This window comes from Coenobita brevimanus, unplaced genomic scaffold (assembly GCF_032717465.1).
Source record: "Coenobita brevimanus isolate Jiangsu-jjx unplaced genomic scaffold, ASM3271746v2 jjx.HiC_scaffold_2785, whole genome shotgun sequence".
Lineage (NCBI taxonomy): Eukaryota > Metazoa > Arthropoda > Malacostraca > Decapoda > Coenobitidae > Coenobita > Coenobita brevimanus.
Window position 1 is genome coordinate 65825 of NW_027643747.1, and position 11965 is coordinate 77789.

The following is an 11965-nucleotide window of genomic DNA, read 5'->3' on the forward strand; positions in this document are numbered from 1 at the left end:
CCAGCCCATCTCACTAATGATTTGGTTATACCACCTAATTCATACATGAAGGTTACCATAAAGAGCAAATTACGGAATAGTACTGTTCTTGTCTTAGAAGAATTATGTAAAGTAAAAGGATTGTCAGTAGAAAACGCATTATGTCATACGAACGACGAAGGGCTAACTCAGATATTCATTATTAATCACATGAATGGGGAAGTTCAGTTGAAGAAGGGAACTTGCATAGTTAATATTGAAAAATGTTTCGCCCCTGTGAAGGAAATAAATATTGGTGGAGTAACAAGTGAGATAAAATCTACGGATAGAGAAAGAATAAAAGAGAATTTAATTCACTCAGGTGAATTTGACGAAGAAAATGATTTGTTAACCCTGCTGGAAACACACAGGGACACCGTAGCCTTGCCCGGAGAACGATTAGGGTGTACTAACTTGATTAATCACATGATTAATGTGCACCCAGAAACACCACCAATTTTCGTACCAGCTTATCGCATACCACACTCCCAACGTACACTTGCAAATCAGTATGTCGATGAAATGTTAAAGCTTGGAATTATTGAGCCTTCAGTTTCTCCGTGGAACGCTCCCCTTTTCTTTGTGCCCAAGAGAAATGGAGAAATGCGTGCGGTAGTAGATTACCGTAAACTAAATAATCACACAATCCCTGACAGATTTCCCATGCCATTGCTAAGTGATGTGCTACAGAATATTGGTCCTGAGAATAATATATTCTCGACCATCGATCTCCTAAACGGATACTATCAGATTCCGGTATCTCAGGAGTCACGTAAATACACTGCCTTTTCAACAAACAGAGGCCATTATCAATATACAAGAATGCCAATGGGACTGAGGACAGCCCCTGGTACGTTCCAGCGTCTTATGAATTACGTATTGTCCGGAATTTTAGGACAAGGAATATTTGTTTATCTTGACGATATTATTATCGCAACGAAGAATATTAAGGATCATCTCAGGAAATTAGACTTACTCTTACAAAAGCTTAGTGATGCTGGATTAAAAATTAAACTTTCTAAATGCAAATTTTGCTTTAAGGAAATAAATTTCTTAGGCCACAAATTAAGCTCTGATGGTATTCACACCACTGATGACAAAATACAGGCAGTGAGAGATTTTCCTGAACCCACTACGACTGACGAAGTTAGACAATTTTTAGGTCTGGCTGGGTACTATAGGTCCTTCGTACCACAGTTCTCTCATATAGCCTTCCCTCTATTCCAACTACTCAAAAAAGATGCTGTATTCCAATGGGAAGAAGAACAAAAAAGGGCATTTAACAATCTAAAAATTAAACTAACGAATGCACCTTGTTTAGCATATCCAGATTACACGAAATCATTTCTTATTTGTACAGACGCATCAGTTAAAGGATTAGGGGCTGTACTGATGCAGGAAGATAAAAGAGGAAAGAATCAACCAATTGCATTTGCCAGCAGACAAACAAGAGGTGCGGAGAAAAATTATAGCACTACAGACTTAGAGGCACTTGCAGTGATTTTTGCATTACAAAAGTTTCGAGATTTGGTATATGGTTACGAAATCCACTTATTCACCGACCATAAACCACTGGTGGGTATGTTTAAAGAAAAACTCCTTTCTGGGAGGAGAGCAAGATGGAAATGTACAGTTGAAAACTACAATGTACAAATACATTATATACAAGGTAAAATGAATATAGTAGCTGACGCATTATCTAGGAACCCGAACACAATTCAGGTTGCGGCGTTAGATCTCAAAGGAAATATCCCAAACCACGAGGATATCGCAAAGGCACAAAGACTTGACCCAGTATGGTCAAAAGTAATATACAAGTTAGAAAGTGGAGATGACATACAATTACCCAAACTGCATGTCCCACTTGAACAATTCACAATGGTCAATAATACATTATACAAAATTAACTCTAAACAACCAAAACGCCAAAGAAATACTAACCAGTTGGTAGTACCTAATGACATGATACCCCAAGTATTACGAATGATACACGACAGCCCACATGCAGGACACCCTGGAAAAGATAAGACATTCAACCAAGCCCAGCTATTATATTACTGGCCTTCATTACGAAGAGATATACACAATCATATAGACAGATGCGAATCATGTGCGAAACACAAAGGATACCCAATCACACCTGCACCGATGGGTAATTACCCAGTACCACATCAGCCATGGGACGTTGTCGCTGTTGATTTACTCAAGATGCCATTATCATACAATAATAACCTATACTTATTCGTAGCAACGGATCATTTTTCCCGTTATGTCATTTTAGCTCCAATTAAAGATAAGACAGCAGAGACAGTAGCAAAGGCAATAACAGATAATGTAATATGTCGCTTTACTACCCCAAAGGTATTAATAAGTGATAATGGAGGAGAATTTAATTCTGAGATCTTACAAGAAATATGTAAACAATACAACATTAAAAAGGTTAACGTTTTGGCCTATCACCCAGCATCGAATGGGTTGGTAGAGAGACAAAATAAAAAGGTATTAGATGTGCTACGACACATTCTCAGTGAAAATTATGCAAGCTGGGATGATTGGATTCCCAGAGTAGAGGCCTCCATTAATGGGTCTATAAATAAATCCATTGGTGACACACCACATTTCATTATATATGGCACAGATAAAAAATTACCATATGAGCTCCTAGAAGGTGACAGCATGCCTATATACAATTACGATGATTACTCTAAACTCCGTTTACGTGAATTCCAGGACATACACAAAAGAGTGCAAAAACAATTAACGATGTCCAAGGAAGAAATGACGGAGGCATTTAACAAAAAGGCAAAAGATTCACCTATCAGCTTAGGAGACATTGTTTACGGAGTCATTCATACGAGAGACAATAAATTATCCCCTAAATTTGAGGGCCCATACAGAGTAATTAACATAAAGGCAAACAAAGTTTTAATTAAGTCACTTTCAAGTGGCGAGGAAAAACAAGTTCATATTGACCATTTAAAACGAGTTTCAAGGGAATTATCACATAATTATTCAGCCTCGGATACAACCGAACAGGTGAACGTACCTCAAGAAACCAAGCAAGAACACAACAATGATTACAAAAAGAAATTAAGGTCATATACCAAACAATCGAACATAGGTGCAACTATTCCACTGAAATCTACAGTACATCATTTACGGGAATTAAATATCGATTTAAACTCCTTCTATAATTGAAATAACAGCCAACCGTAACGCACATCATCACTATCATCAACCACAGCTTTATAGGAAATTAATAGATTTTTTTTTTTTCGGTAGGTTACGATGAAGGGACTTATGCTATGGATTCTCCTATACATAGTAAGGGTATATGCGCACCTAGACCCCAAGCATATAGTACGACAAGGATGCCTCATAGCTCCAACAGCCACGACTACAATCGTCAAGGACGTCATGAGTACTGAAATAAGTCTAGATTACTTGTATGACTTACCTACTTATATAGAAAGACTTGCGACGCCGATGCGAACTCTGGACTTCAAGATAGGGAATTATGTTTCACAATCACATATCACCAAGGAAGTGGATGAAATGGTGAAGTTAGCGAAATGGAAACTAGAACAGGCGAAGTCAACTATGCTCGTCATGATCCAAGATCTCCCATCTTCTGGAACAGAGGTGCTGAGCGACAGGAACAACATCACACGTACTCGCCAAAAGCGCGGTTTGTTCGATCTGGGCGGCGCAATTCTTGGGAACATCTTTGGATTGGCTACAGAGGATGACCTTAAAGAAATAAACAAAAAATTTAATAAGATAGCTCAGGTACTAACATACCAAGATAAATTCATCACAGGACAGAACTCAGCAATGAAAACAATTGTGAAAAATCTGAAACAAGCAGAAAACGTAGCTCTCGAGAGTATAGATAAAATAAATAACTTGGAGGGTAACGTTACCCTTTTCCAGCACTTCTCCATCATCACAGAACATATTGACACGATTCTACTACAATTAGAGAACACTAGAGATCATTTCAGGGCACTTATGCAAGGAATTTCGAATGCTGGTGATGGCAAGATCACAAATGACTTACTCCCAGTTCATGAGCTACGTCAGATAGTTAGTCAAGGCATACATAAACATAAATTGAAGCCATTGTTCCGCAGTAGGGAATTTATGCAATATTACCCGTACTTGGAAGCAACACTAACACCAACATCAGTGATAGTTCATGTACCATTCATCACGGAAGACCTGTTCACAGTATACCAAATACACCCCTTCCCCTATAGAAACAACAACACTTTAGTCATCATCAACATCAACACAGACACCGAACTCATCATGGTCTCCAAGAGACGAGACACTGTCACTTTCGCAAGTGAGTCAACGATTGAGCGAAAGTGCCGCACATCCTTACATGCTGTTCATCTTTGTCCTGCGTACATTTTCACGTTTCAGCCTACTGATACGGTCCCTTGTGAAATGGCTATCATCAGCAATAACAATATTCATCATCATTGCAACTTCACTTTTGCTCCAGATAAACTTGTACACCATCAACGCATTGGACACTCGCAGTTTTTATTTCCCTCATAACACATCAGTTTACATAGTCTGTCCAGATATACCACCATCTCATACATCAGCCTCAGGATTATACATAGCACCAGACTACTGTGCGGTATTTACACCATCCATGTCTACTTTTTCCACCATCAATCACTACGCCATCCTCAATCATACACACAAACATTTCCACCCACTGCCTGATATGGACTTAAACATGAGCACAAGTATTAAGCTGACTTCACCTAAGTTTGAAACTATGCAGCTGATCAATGAAACTATGAAGCCCTGGGAAGATTTGAGTTTGAGTATGTTCAACCCATATTATGTGTATAGCCAAGCACCTTCTGTCTTCATAATTATCTGCATTGTGGTTGCAGTATTGCTGTTGGCCATGCACAGAATGCATGCAAGAATTGCTAATTTGGAGTCATTGTTTAGTGGTGGGAGAGTTAACATCACAGTTAACCACCCTGAATGAAGTGTATATATTTTGTATATAGTATTAATTATATATAAAAAAAAAAAAATAATAATAATAATAATAATAATAACACAAAGAAGAATGACCCATATATGGCAGACCAGTACCATTATCTTTAAATGAAATATTAGTAACTCTTACAATAATCTTAATTTTAAACTATTTTTATTCTTGCATGTATGCAATTCACTATAATAACCCAAGTACATACTGTATTACAGTTAAATAATTTACTTTAATGCATTTATTCCAATATGTATTCAACTTATTTAAAATGTAATATTACTGAATAATCACTATTTACTATGCATAATATATGTATACAATATTCATACAATTATGTTACTTTACAATATTATGTATTTCACTTAATTAGCTTATAAGTTCATTATAATGTGTATGTAGTATGTATTAATATATTATAACTATTAAATGTCGATGGTACGTCATTTTCGCGCGGCCGAGCAAATATAGGACTACATAATAGATAGATAGATAAATAGATAGATAGAGAGACAGATAGAAGCAGGAAGTCAAATGATGAGAAGGTGTTGTGTTTGCGAGAAGCGAGCAGCGCTAAACGCTTACACGGGGAAAGCTGACGACAGCGGCCAGTAAGGAGATGATTCAGTTAGCTGTCAGCAGTCCTCTCGTGAGAAAGTTCTGTTGCCATGAGGAAGATACGTGACACACACACCCTACTACACGAGATTTTAGGAAAGAGAGTTTAGAAGGAGACAAGCGACCCTAGAGAGAGGTCGAGACGGAGATTAGCTTTAGAACAGAGAGAGAGAGAGAGATAGCGAGACAGGGAGGTAGCTACCCAGGACTTATACTATTATACCTGTTTAATATTTCCAAGACAAATAAAAATAGTCCCATACTATTCTTTACCTCTCCCGTCACTACATGACATCTGGTGGGGAAACTACTACAAGATATAAAAGCCGCTCGACCACAAGTCTAAAATATACTTCTCTACAATTAACTACAAAGTCTTTATGACACTTAGACCATATGCACATCCCCCATGCTTCCTTCAGATGATATTCAGCATGGGAGAGACTTTGAACTGGAGGGGTTATATCGTATCATTTATGAAGGTTCCAACATGCTTGCATGCATTGGCTTTGGTCACCTAATGGCGACTTTCCATGCTGCTCGATTGCAGTAGCTCAGTAGTAGCGCTTGCTCTTCACAACCACAAAGTTGACAGTTCGAGCCCCCACCAGGGTAGCGTATACGAGGTCTCTCCTTGCCTTTCAGAGCTATGTGGTCCATTGGTCCTAGCTGGTTGGGATTAGTCCTCTGGCAACCTCTGTGATCAGCCTCCTATCCCTGATGTCACACTCTATGACCTTGTTCCAAGCCATTTTCTGTGTCCAGTTGCCATCCTCCATCCTTTCAACATGCCCCGTCATTCAATCTACCCCTTCTTATTACAGCACCGGTACAATACTCTTCAGTCCTGTTCTTCCTCCATTAATCCCTTTAATACAGTACTATATGTCTGTCTCAAGTTAGATATGATGGTCTGGTGGTAGAAATAGATAGTAAAATGAGAATATAACTACATCTTTTGGATTACAGGGCACAAACTGCTCCAATGATTAGCCTTTATTCTTGCTAATTTAAGACTGTTATTCAGCTTGGGTAAGACTTTTCAAACTGGAAGGGTCACATTACAACCTTCAGGAACCTGTTCAGTAGGAAAGTAATTAAAGGTTGATAGGAGAGCTTTTGGACTGAAGGGGTTAGGGACAGGCTTCATTAAACCATTCTTGTTACCTTTAAACTATGTTAATCAGCATAGGAGAGACTTTTCAAACTTAGAGTCCCATATGACATTCTTTAACATGTGTAGGAGAGACACTGGATAAAGCCTGATTGGAGATATAGTATATTGAACTGGAAGGACTGCATACCTTACATCCTTCATTAGCCATTGCTGCTACCTTTAAATAAGAAATATCATACTGAAGGTAATTACTAGCAGCCTTCATTAACATATTACTGTACTGTAATTAGGAGAGAGGTTTCATAAGTTGATTGGAAGTCAGGAGACAGCAGGAATATACCATTACTGTTGAGGGGGATGAATTTGTGTGTAGGCTATGATATAGGAAGCATATCTCAGAATATGGATGTACAAGGTTAATCGTATCTTGTATAGTACTTACACTTTCAGATTTGATAGCTTTTCCTTTTGTAATCTTTACTGAATGATGCAATCAGTTCATGATTACACATTATATAATCTCAGACTTCATCTGTGTCATTGTAGTTGGCTCACCTTGACAAATTTTAGTCCTTCTGCTGCTTAGTTCCTGTATCTAAGTGGCAGAATAAGACAGTATTATGGTTTTGCATCCTCCCCATAGATCTTCATTGTGATTTGCATGATAATCTAGTCTTTATCTCTAAAAACAGCTCAGCATTCAAGGTGGAGAGATGCCAGGTTTTTGTCAGTTTAGGGTGGACATGTAGTCTATATGGTTTGTCTTTATTGTTTTATGTATTCATTATTATTATTCTTTTTTACTGTGGATCAAATTTAGCGATTCATCTCTTCCGTTTATAAATCGGTACAACAGATAGGCTTTCATTCTCAGAGTTCATCACAGAAGGAATTACCACTGAGTACTGTACTGTCTTCCTATGCAGTGTATATTTTGTCATTTGTACTCTCATTATAAGTTTCATTAAAGAATTTGTATCATATGTTTAGTTTCTGTGTCACTCAGTGTGTTAAGTTTATGTAATATATGGTTAATCGTTTAAGTCCTGCCGTTGGATAGCAGACTTAAGTTCTAGTTTTTACTTTCTCCCTTTATATAAGTAGCAACTGCTCTATATTCTTTCCATAGCACTTGTTCATGATTAGCATTAAACTGCAGGCTTAGGTATTCCAAGTAGCTCAGGAAATTTCGAAATATCTCCCCTTAAAGCGACATTAATAGGTACATGACAATTTAGTTTAGTCTGTGCATGATAGTTCAATTTCCCATTTTTTGTAACATGTAAAGAAATAAAATACAGTAGAAGTTTTAGCCGGTATTCTTATGGGGGCGCGGTGGCATGGTCAGCATGGTGCTGGCCTGCTGATCAGGAGGACCCGGGTTCAACTCCCGGTGTGATAGAGGTTTCTTTAAAATGTGGCTGAGGGAAGTTTGCATAGCAGGCTTTCCTTAAAACCACAAGGCCCCATACTTACACTTCAGCTCACACACATTAAGACACTTACACACACGCTACTACATACACACATCAACACACACACACACACAAGACACGTACACAGCCACCTTCACACAGTACACACACCACACACACACACACAGAGGGTGGGACAGACACACCACAGGCAGACAGAGAGAGACATATACAAAACACAGGGAGTGAGAGAGGAGGGGGTTTTATTAAAAAGTCCAATTTTGGTATACCTCCTGTGGCAAAATTGATATAGCCCCCCCTTTAATATTTTTTGGATATTTTCATTTAGTGCCCCCCAGGCCCCAGACCCACTCGGCTGAACCAAATTGTCTGGCGTCAACTGGAACATGATATACCAGAGTTATGCCGGTCATGTGGGGGTTAATGGTGACAGTGTAGTAACTGTCAGGCTCCTATAACTCACTCAGCCGAACAAAATCGTCTGTCAGCTGGAATGGAATACTAGAGTTGTCCCAAGCACCAGAGGGTTAAGAATCTTAACCCCCTGAGTGATGCTCGGGACAACTCTAGTACCCCATTTCAGCTGACTCAGACGATTTTATTCGACTGAGTGAGTCATAGGAGCCTGACAGTGTCAATACCGTCACCATTAACCCCCTCACGACCGACATAACTCTAGCATCATGTTCCAGCTGACGCCAGACAATTTGGTTCAGCCGAGACAGGATCCTAGGATCCTGAGAGACATTATAACATCACAAACAAAATACAAAATGCCTTCCCTCCATCTTGAACGTACTATAATTCATTTACATTAAGTAAGCTCGTATTTTCGTATTTTTGCAGCTTATTTCATGTATCTTAGTTAAAAGAAAAAATACTACGAGCCGGTGAATAAAACCAACACTTGTAGACGAAGAATATAATTACCAAACAGTTTCGGTGGACACTGCCACCATCTTCAGTGGTCAAGATAGTGAGAGGGAGTGACGTAGCAGGAAGGGACGTCCCTTCCTGCTACGACACAGGTAAGGTCAGATAGGAATTACACCTGACCTGTCTGGTAATGTCCCCCCCAAAATCCCCCTTGGGTTAATCCCCGCTTACAATCTACCCCACCCCACCTCACCTTTACCCCACCCTTTCACACACACACGCATAAAAAGGAACCCTTGTATGGTCAGTATGTCACTCCCTCTCACTATCTTGACCACTGAAGATGGTGGCAGTGTCCACCGAAACTGTTTGGTAATTATATTCTTCGTCTACAAGTGTGGGTTTTATTCACCGTCTTGGATTATCACGCAAGAGTGATTCATCCAGCCAATACTACGAGCTCTGTATCTTTTCATAGCCCTTCTTCGTGACTAGCATCGTATTCTAGTTATCTATAGTTACAACTGAGCATTCAAGTTGGAGGGATCACAACTTTAAGCAATTACAGTAAACAAACAAACAAAAAGCAAGTGTCGTCCTCTTGACCTCTCGTCTTCGCAGGAATGCAGCGGTGACGCCATCTTGTGCGTGGAATGCGTGAAGTGCAGGCTCTTGAGTGGAAGGAGCACGGAGCCACGGGAGACTGAATAATATTCGCTAGTCAGCCAGTCTAGAAGCCTGGGACATTTGCCTGAAATAATAATAATAATAATAATAATAATAGAAATAACAACAAAACCAGTCATATACATAATTCAATATCTTAGTCACTCGATCTGTCCATTCCGCCCCTTCAGTACGAGGACGCATTTCTGTAAGCTATTTTTTCTAACATGGGAGGTTCGATACCTTTGATTGAGCCTATCCATAAGACTCCTAAAGCTGAGTAAATGCCTCTGAAAGTTGCAAAATATAAAATATAAAACGTCTATATGATATAAAAACCTTTGTTCACCTCCGGGACTCGATCTGTGGCGCCTAGACCAAGTGCTGACGTCATGTTTACACTTTGCTACCTTTAGACGATTTCCTGGAGCTTAAAGAAACCCTCTCGGGATGATGGGACAGACACAATAACCCCTTCAGATAGAGAATGACTTAGTTACTTTGTTCTAGGTAACCGGACGATTTTATTCAGCTTAGGATGTGATAGGAAGCGTTATGAGGAACACACTGAGGTGGTTTGGCCATGTGGAGAGGATGGAGGGTGAAAGACTGACGAAGAGAGTGTATGTGAGTGAGGTGGAGGGGGGAAGAGGGAGGGGGAGGCCGAGGATGAGATGGAGGGATGGGGTGGAGAGGTATATGAGAGAGGGGTGTGTGAGTTGGGAGCAGGGCAGTGAAATGGCGGGGGACAGGGCGACTTGGAGGCGATTTGTTTGTGGCCACCCCAAACGGGATTGAGGCGTCTGGCAATAGATAGATAGGAAATCCCCTCGTAGTGAAGGGGTTGATGGTGACTGTATCTAAACCCTCCAGTACGAAATTTCTCTCCAGAGTTGAAGAAAATCGTCTGGAGGAAGAAAGATGAAAATGGAAAAAAGTGTTAATGTGGACAATGAGTTAGATAAGACTGGTTTGGTTAAGGTAGGGTAGGGATGGGACGGTTGTGGCAGGGTGGGGTAGCGTTGGGTCGGTTATGGCCGGGTGGGGTAAGGTTGGGTTAGTTTTGGCAGGACGGCGTAGGATTGGGCCGGTTTTGGCAGGGTGGGGTAGGATTGGGTCGGTTTTGGCAGGGTGGGGTAGGATTGGGTCGGTTTTGGCAGGGTGGGGTAGGATTGGGTCGGTTTTGGCAGGGTGGGGTAGGATTGGGTCAGTTTTGGCAGGGTGGGGTAGGATTGGGTCAGTTTTGGCAGGGTGGGGAAGGGTTGGTCGGGTTTGGCAGGGTGGAGTAGGACAGGGTTGGTTTTGGCAGGGTGGGGAAGGATCGGGTCGGTTTTGACAGGGTGAGGTTAGATTGGGCTGATTATGCCGAGGTAGGGTAGGGATGGGTCGGTTATGGCAGGGTTGAATAGAGGTGGGTCGATTAGGGCAGGCGAGGGTGAGCATGGGTAGGTTATGGTTGCGTTGGAGAGGGTAGGATAGGTTATGGCAGGGTAGGATAGGGCTGGGTGGTGGTGGGCTGGGTAGGGTAGGGCTGGGTAGGGTAGGGCTGGGTAGGGTAGTGTAGGGCTGGGTAGGGTAGGGTAGGCTGAATCAGGGTAGTGTAGGGTACAGAAGAGTGGTGGGTATAACTGCCGTTTAGTTCCGTCATATCCAACGCCTATTTCACTCAGTTATACTACACTGTCTCATCAAATTTGGGGCGATCTTCTCTACGATTTTTGTTCTTCCCCGCTTAGTTCAGTCCTTTAGTTCATTCATGACCCTTGGCTTTCCTTTTTTTTTTTTTTTTTTTTTTATGTGGTGGAGCGCAGGTGCACGAGGCTTGACCACCATTAGTCCAGAATATTAAAGGGTAGGCCACCAAGCTACGCCCTGGTAACGTCTACACGTCAAAACATCTGTCCACCTCTGGGACTTGAACCGCGGAGCGCTGGACGCAGAGCTCTCGGTTTGCGGATGTCACTTTTACTCTTTGCTAGCTTCTGACGATATCCTACAGCTTCAGAAAACCCTCTTAGGATGACGGGACAGAATCATTTAATCTTTCAAGCCGAGAACAACTTATTTACATTGTCCTAGCTGACCGCATGATTTTATTCAGCTTAGGAGATCCCCTGACAGAGAAGGGGTTGATGCTGGCTGTATCTAACCCCTCAAATTCAAAATTCCTCTCCAGAGCTGAAGAAAATCGTCTGGAGAAAGAATGAAGAA